This window comes from Onychostoma macrolepis, chromosome 14 (assembly GCF_012432095.1).
Source record: "Onychostoma macrolepis isolate SWU-2019 chromosome 14, ASM1243209v1, whole genome shotgun sequence".
In the NCBI taxonomy this organism is placed as follows: Eukaryota; Metazoa; Chordata; class Actinopteri; order Cypriniformes; family Cyprinidae; genus Onychostoma; species Onychostoma macrolepis.
The window spans coordinates 14,712,108-14,722,899 of NC_081168.1; the positions used below are offsets into that span (position 1 = coordinate 14,712,108).

Sequence of the window (10,792 nt, forward strand, 5' to 3'; positions counted from 1 at the left end):
TTACAAACTATAAATGTATGGTTTTGCTAGTACTTATGTGTATTTAAATGTCTGAAATCTAAAATAAGCATTATATGGTTGAAAACACTGAATAAGTGATAATACGACAAGCGCTCGCGCATCTGATCTGGCTCCGCGCCAGAAAGCAGATTTGAATTCAGCAGTTGATGATGTGACGTACTGAACGTTCTAATCACACCGGTGTGATCGTATGCTTCAGGGACCAGCCAAGGCTGATCACACCGGTGTGATCGTACGCGTTAAAGGGTTAATGGGGTACGTGAGCTTAATAGGTACGTTTACCCTAGAGCAAGGTAGTGCTAGAGGCCTTTTTTTGCTTTTGTTGTATAATAAATAAAAATAAAACAAATAGATAGAATACAAAAAGATTAGAAAAGCTAGTGTTAGTTTTCAATTTATTTATTTATTTTAAGAATAGAATTAGAATAGAGAGAGCTAGAGTTAGAGGGTCAAATAAAGGTGGAATATATGTGTTTTTAGCCGATTCTTGAAGATGGCTAAGGACTCAGCTGCTTGGATTGAGTTGGGCAGGTCATTCCACCAGGAGGGCACATTTAATTTAAAAGTCCGTAAAAGTTAATTTCTGCCTCTTTGAGATGGCACAATAAAGCAAAGCAACGTTCACTTGCAGAACGTAAGCTTCTAGAGGGCACATAAGTCTTAAGTAATGAATTTAGGTAAAGGGGTGCAGAGCCAGTGGTGGTTTTGTTGGCAAACATTAATGCCTTGAATTTTAAGCGAGAAGCTATTGGTAGCCAGTGCAAATTGATAAACAGAGGTGTGATGTGCATTCTTTTTGGCTCAATAAAAATGTATCTTGCTGCCGCGTTCTGGATTAATTGTAAAAGGTTTGATGTAACTGGCTGGATGACCAGACTGACAATTCCAGAGACCAATAGAAAAGTAAAGTACACTGTAAAAAGTGAAAGTTGACTTAACTTAAAAAAACCTGAGGAAACCCGTTGCCTTAAAATGATTAAATACATAATAATTAAAAAAAAAAAGTTAAGTGAACTTGACAATTAGCTTTTTTTTTTTTAATGATCATTTACTTAAAAATGTTAGGGTAATGGGTTTCCTCAATTTTTTTAAACTAAGTCAACTTATAACTTTTTTACAGTGTAGTGTATTAGTAGACATAGGCAAAGTGTGCAGGTTGTTAGGATTGTAGTGTGTGATGTGTGGTTTGCGAGTGGTAGTAATAGTAGTGATATGGAAACATATAAGTGTTGGTCATAAAAACTGAAACAGAAGTGAAGCAAGGTGTAGTAAAGAGAATAAATCAAAAGCGATACTTAAGTCCCTCGCTGGTGTCCCTGCCCGGTGGAGTTGCACGGTAGAGTCGATGGGCTTTACACTCTTTGGTCTTCACACAAGGGCTGCTGCGGTATACTATCCTTTTATATACATATATATATATATATATATATATATATACTCCATTTGACAAAACAGAAATTAAATTCAGCTGAACACACTTACTGTTTCTCACAACAAAGGGCTAAGCAAACCCACAACGCTGACAAGGTATACGCAGAGGTGGGTATAACGAGTTACATTTACTTCGTTACATTTACTTGAGTACATTTTTTGGGTAACTAATACTTTTAGAGTATATTTAAAAATGGGTACTTTTACTCTTACTCAAGTACATTTTTAGTGAAAAAACGGTACTTTTAGGCCGTGTTCACACTTGGCGTCTTTTTTGAAGCTGCCAGCGTCTGTTTTACATTATAATCCTATGGAGTAAACCGTGTTTTCAAAAAGGTCCTGAGCGCTTTTTAAAACGCCACCGCCGGCGTCTTTTTCTGCAGCTCAGAGCGTCTTTTCAAGTTGAAAAAAGTTTAACTTTTCTGAAAAAAACGCCCCACATCAAGCGCCTTTTTGACAGCTGACCAATGACAAGCGAGTGGCGAGTCGTTTCCATAACAACAAGAAAAAAGGAGAAGATAGCCGGTAGACAGATCCAGAGCCATAGAGAGACAGAGTTGCGACAACGGAAGTTCAAAACGCTCGATCGTCACGTGGTTTACGTAGACCTCAATAGTTCCAGGAAGTTCATTGCGGGCAATTGGAATGCATTGAGTTAGTGACTATAGTGAGACAGAACTGCGATTTTTGGTAATTAGTAGACAATAAAATACTTTATTTACTATAGTAGTACGTAGTATATGTAGCTGTATCAGTGTTGTTTTTAAAATATAAAATTCGCTAATATTTGAGGATTAATGTGGTCAGCTGTCCTTACCTGCCATGTTAACATATTTTAGGCTGACGTTACCATAGTACAAGCCCATGTTTGCTATATAAACGACATCGTGGTCTTTTACCAAGTAACTTCAGCCTCTCTGTATAAATATAATTGTGTGTGTGTTTTCTAACAACTTGTTAGTCAAGTGCAATCATATCTTAATGTTCATTGTCGTTTTATTAATCTCATGGTGAATGTTAAATTTGTTGTCTTTGAAAATTCATTGCAAATAAGTGAAGATATTTTAAGATTAAGTGGGAATTAATCTCTTTTAATGTTTTTGATTATTGTGCACCCCTCCATTATTAATATATAAATATATATTTGTAGTATATTCAAATTTAAAATAACTTAAAACATTTTTACCCATTTAATCATATATTTGATGTATGTTAACTTTTGTTATGCACTTATTTACATGCTATAAAGCATGTTGTCCTTGAACGGTCTCCACTATAGTTTGCTGTGCTGCATGGGAGCGCTCCAGTCACTCACAGAAAAGAGTATGAATGTATGGTTTCCCTACTGACACGGAGAGGAGAAAAAAATTATGCATCAAGTTTTGTTCAATTCACATTTATTTGTATAGCACTTTTTATTACAAACATTGTTTCAAAGCAGCTTTACAGAAAATGAATGTTTCTACATTACAAATAAGAGTTCTGTTAACAGGTGTAACTGTGTCAAAGTAATGTTCATATGGCAGAAATGTTCTAAAATTAGGCTTTACAAATCATGCAGTTAAGTAATGTCATGAGTTCAGAAACAATGAATAAATTAAAGCAATGGTTACATGATTTGATCATGTTGATTACAATGAAAGGAAAATTTAGCAGTTTTGTATGTTTATTCAGAGTCAGCTTCATCTGAAGTCCACTCAAGGGCTGGCGTCATCTCTTCACAGGTGCTGGTCATCTGAAGTCTTCATAAGAGGCTGGATATAGTCAGCAGGTGCAATCTATAGATTACACTAACAAAATGTGATGTAATCATATGGGAACTGACACTTTTTCACAAAGAACAGGGAAAGACTTGCCAAACCCAGTGAAGACTCATTGTGAGGGTGATTTCTCATTACAGGGAGTCTTCAGGTGGTTCTTGTTCTGATGCAGATAGAGAAGGAGAAAAACACAGGAGAAATGGTTAATGATGCTCCATCACATTTCAGTCCTGTGGCATCTGCTCCTTCAACACAGTGCTTCTACAGTAGCTAAGACATTTAAGTATAAAATACAGTACAGATTTATTGTGATTACTTCTATAAAATAGTAGTGGTAGGCCTATATAATACATTTTTGGAAATTTAGCCTAGCATGATTCTGAAATGAAAACTGCTCGCCTATTTTTATTCTCACTCAGGTCCATCACCATCCTTTGCAATAAATCTAAATCTATTAAATAACTTCCCAGCAGCAGAAATCACGTTTAAAAGCCTTAATTACACAACAACGAATGAAACTGTCTAAAGAGAATGAATAACATCCCGTAAATCTACTAATTAAGTGATGAATAATCTAATAATAATCTGTTTTAATGCACAAGGTAATTTGATTTGCTGTGCTGATAATATACAATTTTGTTCTATAAATGTCTTACCTTTTAAAAGTTCATCACAGCGGTCTCTTCTGCTGTATCTCTATGGCGCTGATAGTATGAGCGCGAACTTCCAGGAACTATTGAGCGGCTCCATGATCCGCCATTGCTGTAAAAAAAAACGGTCCATTGGAGTCGTCGCAACTCTCTCTCTCTATGGCTCTGGACAGATCGTACTAGTTTCGGAGCACAAGGAACAGTATGAAACCGTGCATCATCCAACCGGACTAAATTGTTGGAAGCACCATACAGTTTCCTTCCCCGTATAATGTCGCGCTCCCACAAACGTCGCTGTGAACCGACACCCTCCCTGTTAACTTCAAAAGCCGACGTTTCTGCAGCACACAGCGCTAGCTACCGTTGCAGCTGTTGCTATGGAAACAAAAGACGCTCTCTGCTGCTATTTGTAACAGACGCTGCCAGCTTTTTTTTTTTTCATTAAAAAAGCGCTCTCGTCAACTTTTTCTAGTCAAAAAAGACGCCAAGTGTGAACACGGCCTTACTTCGTTACTGTGGGCGACGCTCCTCTTGTTACTTCATCTTAATGCAGTACAAGTTAAAAATCCTTCAATTTATTCCAAGCGCGCCGTCTACTTTTTTTTCTGGGCAATGAGCGATGCCCGTTCGCGAATGATTCATTCTTTTGAGTCAATTCTGTTCGAAGGCTTGATCAAACCAGTTGGCAGACCAGTGAATCGTTTCGCGAATCAGTTTGAATGATTCGTTCAGTTCCCTTGCTGCACGCGCTGAGTCGTCTGAAGCGGTTCTCACTCGGAGTTGTAGAAGAGCGTTGAAGACGTGGCTTTGGATCAACAGTCAGTTGAAAGCAAAGGCTATGGTTTGCTAGCTATGAAGACCTTTATTAGATGAACACCGCGTGTGCTGTCGGTTCCACAGGTATAGATTCGATTACAGTACACGATACCACTATGACATTGCCAGTTTGTTGTACATGTACCTTACACATTAAATACAATGTATAATTTATTCATTAAATAAGCTGTCAGAGAGTATGAAATAAACACCCGATAACCCGCGTTAGTTCCAGGAGAATATGCCTTGCCTGGAGACAATTAATATTGATATTTTCACAATATTTACGCTTTCAGAAATATTTGTTTACATTTTGCAGAACAGACGGAAGAAGATCCGTCAATGTGCATTTCTTTCATTATGTTCAGATGTTCTGTAGCTGTCATGTGAGGAGTTTTCACTCTTCTCCGTGTCAGAGGTTATATACATATATACATTTATTATACATAATTAATATACTTTAAAATAATTTTATTTAATTCAGTGATGCAAATCTGAATTTTTATCAGCTGTTACTCCAGTTTTCAGAGTCATATGATCCTTCAGAAATCATTCAAATATATTGATTTATTACCAGTGTTGTTGAAAAAAACAAAAACAAAAAAACAGCATATGCTGGTTAGGTATGTTTTGAAGCTGGGATGCTGGTTTATGCTGATCATGTGCTGGTCTTGAGCTGGTCGGACCATCTTAGGACCAGCACATGACCAGCTAAGAACCAGCTTAAATCAGCTCAAACCAGCATCCCATGCTTCAAAACATACCATACCAGCATATGCTGTTTTTTTTCAACAGGGAACAGTTTTGCTGCTTAATATTTTTTAGAACCTGTGACATTTTGTTCAGGGTTCTTTTATGAATAGAAAGCTAAAAAAGAACAGCATTGATAATAAATCAGGCTGATAAATATTCTGATTTGCATCACTGAAATAAATTACATTAAAAAAAAACATTAAAAGTATTTTGAACGGCACTGTGTGTGTGTGTGTGTGTGTGTGTGTGTGTATATATATATATATGTGTGTGTGTGTATATGTATGTATGCATGTATGTATATAAAATTTTATCTAAATATCTATATATCTAAATAAAAGTATACTATATGCAGTATATGATCCAAAGTAACTAGTAACTAACTACTTGTAGTTTTTTTATCCGGTACTTTTTTACTCTTACTCAAGTAACTATTCAGACTATTACTTTTACTTTTACTTGAGTAAATATTTCTTCAAGTACTTTTACTTTTACTTGAGTACAGTTTTTGGGTACTCTACCCACCTCTGAGTATGCGATAGAGTTCGAGACCAAACTCAACTTCAGCAGGCCTCAACACAGTAAACAAAACACTTACAATCTGCTACATTAATTAAATAAATTAAATATTAATTAAATTGTTCATGTTTAATGTCTTTGTTTAATTATCACCATTTTGGATTGTTCAATTTTATTTAATCATCAATCCAAAAAAAATAATTGGACAACACAAAATTTCAGAAAAAAATTAAAATTTCAAAAGGGCTTTTCACACTGCGCTTAACCCCGGGTTATCGTCGTTCTAAACACCGCTTTTAACCCTGGGTAAAGACACGTTTCACACCTGTAATTTGAAAGCGGTGTTAACACCGCATTTTACCCGGGGTTATGAAACCCTGCTCCGGAGCAGGGTTAGCGCCGCATTTGTGGTGTAAACCCCGCATTGCGGTGCTAAGTTTGTTCAGTGTGAAACGGAGCGGTGTTTGCTTGTTGCTGCTGGATGCTCGGCAACATACAGCCAGTCAGAAATTGAGCAGCGAGGCTCATGTCACGTCAGTAACAAGTAAAGAACGGAAAGCTTGTGAACTGGAGTGAATAGGAGACGGTACTATTCTTACTGTACAAGTAAACAATAACGTTAGCCTCTCCACACTTAAAAGAAATTCAAATAAATATTCACATACTTTGCTTCTTGTTTTCTTTCTTTTGTACTTTTGTCTTTGTTTTCTTGCCTTTGTGCGTCATGAGGCCATTAACATATCGTGCCTAAAAACGCGTTTAAAACGCTAAGCGCTCCGCTTTCTCCTTCTTTCCAAAGCGCTGTAGCTTGCCCTCCCATGGCGTCTGCCGTTGCTAAGCAACCATGACCTGCGCTCTTCATGAAGACGCAGAAGTTTCAGCAAAGGTCCTTTGCCAAAGGATAAATGCTGTTTGTCCAATCAGAGACAGTGACATCGCAAATATGCAAATAAGAACGTTAACCGGGGTTTAGGAATGTACAGTGTGAAACGTCTGTTAATGAATACCCAGGGTTGACAGTTAACCCCAGGTATAGTATGAGCAGTGTGAAACTTGATTATAGATAACCCGGGATTCCGCTTATCCGGGGTTTAGGATGACCCAGGGTTAACAAGTTCAAGTGTGAAAAGCCTTAAAGGGGCCTAAAAATGAAATTTTTGTTAAACTTTTAATAAATTGTTTCTAAATTGTATACATTATTTTAGTTAATTATACATACTTTGGGGGGAAAATAAAAAGTCTCGGTTACATATGAACCCAAACTCTAGGCACGAATCGTCGACCGAAAATGCGTGCAGGTCCCCTACCCTCTTAATGGAGGCCAATGCAAGCAGGAGCAGAGTCTTCATTGAAAGAAACCCTCCAACCCTTGCTGCAAGAAGGACAGCATGACTATGATCGGGCACTTCCGGGGGTCTTCTTGGTGAGAAGAACATCATTCGACGAACAGGTTCCACTTAAAGGCCGTAAGCATGTCTTGTAGACTCTTGCCGAAGTGATGGTGTCAGCTACCTCCTGGGGTAGGTCACCTAGAACCTCTGCGTCCTGTCCAGGGACCAGACATGAAGTTTCCAGAGGTCTGGACGCGGGTGCCATAAGGTGCCCTGTCTCTGAGTCAGTAGATCCTTCCTCAGAGGAATCTGCCAAGGGGGGACTGTCACAAAGAGCATCAGTTCCGGTAACCAAGTCCGAGTGGGCCAGTACGGCGCCACGAGCAGGACCTGTTCCTCGTCCTCCCTGATCTTGCAAAGTGTCTGCGCGAGAAGGCTCACTGGGGGAAACGCATACTTGCGAAGGCCCCGCGGCCAGCTGTGTGCCAGTGCGTCCTTGCCGAGTGTTCCCTCGGTCAGGGAGTAAAACAACTGGCAATGAGAGGTCTCTAGAGAAGCAAAACAGGTCTACCTGAGCGAGTCCGAAACGTCTCCAAATCAGCTGGACCGTCTGGGGATGGAGTCTCCACTCTCCGAGGAGTGCAGCTCGTGACTGGCACGAAGCGACCTTAGACGCTTCTGACTCCAGAGGAGAAGGTGGCGGGCTCCAGTGCAGTTGGGGGCCCGTCAAAATCCCTGATACTGCAAGCCCATCGAACGTGGCCCCCCAGCTGGTGGTGGAGGCATCCGTGTAAACCACAGCATGCCTGGAGAACTGTTCCAGGGCACTCCTGCCCAGAAAAAACTAGAGGTCTGACCACGGGTTGAAGGTTTGGCGGCAGGCCGGTGTGACTTGGACCCGGGGAGAGCCGAGTTGCCACGTCCACCTTGGGACTCGGCCATGGAGCCAGTGTTGAAGCGGTCTCATATGAAGCAGCCCCAGCGGCGTGACTGCCGCTGCAGCTGCCATATGCCCCAGGAGCCTCTGAAATTGTTTTAGTGGGCCCGCCGTCCTGCTTTTGAACGTATTCGAGCAGTTCAAAACTGACTGAGCACGTTCCTGCATGAGGCGTGCTGTCTGATCGACCGAATCCAACTCCATACCGAGAAAAGAGATCCTCTGTGTCAGGGAGAGTTTGCTCTTTTCCCAGTTGACCCGAAGGCCCAACTGGCTGAGGTGTCAGAGCACCAAGTCCCTGTGTTCGCACAACTGGTCCTGAGAATTAGCTAGTCGTCGAGGTAGTTGAGAATGCGAACGCCCCGTTCTCTCAGGGGAACAAGGGCTGCCTCTGTAACTTTCGTGAAGACACGGGGCGACAGGGACGGCCCGAAGGGCAGGACCTTGTACTGATATGCCTGTCCCTTGAATGCAAACCACAGGAATGGCCTGTGGCGCGGAAGGATCGACACATGGAAGTACGCGTCCTTCAGGTTGATCGCTGCAAACCAATCTCTGGGACGGACGCACCCGAAGATGCGTTTCTGCGTGAGCATCTTGAACGGAAGTTTGTGAAAGGCCCTGTTAACCCTCTGTTTTGACATGCCCTGACATTTGTGCTTTTTTCAGTTGCTTATAAACATTTTAATGGCTAAAGTCTAAAAACACTGTATTCAGCACAAACTGGGCTACAATAATATGTGAGCAGCATGTACGTACATGATTGTGTTTTTGAGAAAACAACGTTTATGTGTGGTTAGACAAAAACTAAAATTTTAAAGTAACTGAAATAAGGCCATAAAACACATACAGAACATTTGTTCACAAGACTTTTGAGAACTAGATCTTGTAGCCTAGAATATTTGCTTCAAAATGATCTGAAAATAATCTAACTCACTCATTCAGAGAAAACAATATATTGATTTAAATTTTCTAAGTCACTTTTTGAGTAGAAAGGCTCTATGCGAGAGGGCGTGAACTATCCTGGATAATGCTGTGACTCACACCTGAGAAGACAAAGGCCCGCATAAATGAGCTCCATAATGAGCCATTGAGTCAGGTGTGTGACTGAGAGAGAAGAGTTACAAGAAAGAATGTGAGGAAAAAAGCAATGTGTAAACATATAACTATCACATAAAATAACTTGAGATTCACTTGCGAGTGCAGTTAAACAGTTTATTAGGAACAAACAAACAAATAAACAACAGAAGAGTCAAGACATCGTGGGTGCAATATCCAAAATATCCAAAACAGTGGCAGGAAACTGGAACACAGGAAAATGGGAGACAGCAGAAACTGCATAAGAAAACACAAAACAGATGTAAGCAACACAATGAACGGACAAAGACAAAGCAAACATGGTGACAATACATACACTACCAGTCAAATTATTTAAACAGTAAGATTTGTAATGTTTTTTTTTTTTATAAGAAGTGTCTTCAGCTCACCAAGCCTGCATTTGTTTGATCCAAAGTACAGCAAAACAGTACATTATATTTATTATAATATATAGGCCTACATATTGTTACTATTCAAAATAAATAAAGCACCCCCCACTAAAATTTATAAATAAATTAGTGAGCATGTTGATAGGCTTATCAGGAGCAACTATATTATTACATTAGCAATCACCAATATTGCCCACGTGATTTTATAACATAGACGCACACATGCTTTGCATATATTATCATACAATACAATACAATACAATACAATACAATAGGGGAAGTTGTGGCCTAATGGTTAGAGAGTCGGACTCGTAATCCAAAGGTTGCGAGTTTGAGTCTCAGGCCGGCAGGAATTGTAGGTGGGGGGAGTGAATGTCCAGCGCTCTCTCCACCTCAATACCACGACTGAGGTGCCCTTGAGCAAGGCACCGAACCCCCAACTGCTCCCCGGGCGCCGCAGCATAAATGGCTGCCCACTGCTCCGGGTGTGTGTTCACGGTGTGTGTGTGTTCATTGCTGTGTGTGTGTGCACGTTGGATGGGTTAAATGCAGAGCACAAATTCCGAGTATGGGTCACCATACTTGGCCGTATGTCACTTCATTTTTTTATTTTCACTTTCAATACAAAAACAACATTTTATAACTGAGAAACTAAATTATTATTGTTAAGCTTATTATAAACATGTTTGAGCAGGTATTTGCAAACAGAGTAGGCTACTTCACAGTAAGGATTGGTAAAGAAACATTACTTACTTGGTATAAAGTATCTCCTCCTTCGCCGGCTCCAGCTGCGCTCGCGTTCTGTTTGTGAGGTAAACAAAGCTTTTCCCTCTCAGCACGTTTCTGAGGTAAATACAAGGCTTATTCCTCTTCCAAAACTGAAAAGTATCCGAGATGAACGCGTTGCTGCTTTGTTTACGGGGGTGTGGGCGTTTACATGCTGCATGGCTCGCTTGGAGATTTGTAATAACAATAGCGCGAGCAGCGCGTGGGCGTGACCTAATTAGAGATAATGAGACCAGACGGAAAAACTGGACATGTCCTTGGTTTCATACGGATTACTTTATCACATAATATTTGTTTTCGG

At 40.2% G+C, this 10,792-nt stretch overlaps 1 long non-coding RNA gene across 1 annotated transcript; it reads right to left on the reverse strand.

The window, feature by feature from the left end:
* Nucleotides 1-2,884: 2,884 nt before the first annotated feature.
* On the reverse strand, nt 2,885-4,693 carry LOC131553450 (uncharacterized). Its single transcript, XR_009274186.1, has 3 exons — nt 4,369-4,693; nt 3,869-3,974; nt 2,885-3,375 (listed from the first exon to the last, which is right to left on the reverse strand). It is a non-coding gene; the product is annotated as an uncharacterized LOC131553450 (long non-coding RNA).
* Between the last annotated feature and the right edge of the window lie 6,099 nt (nt 4,694-10,792).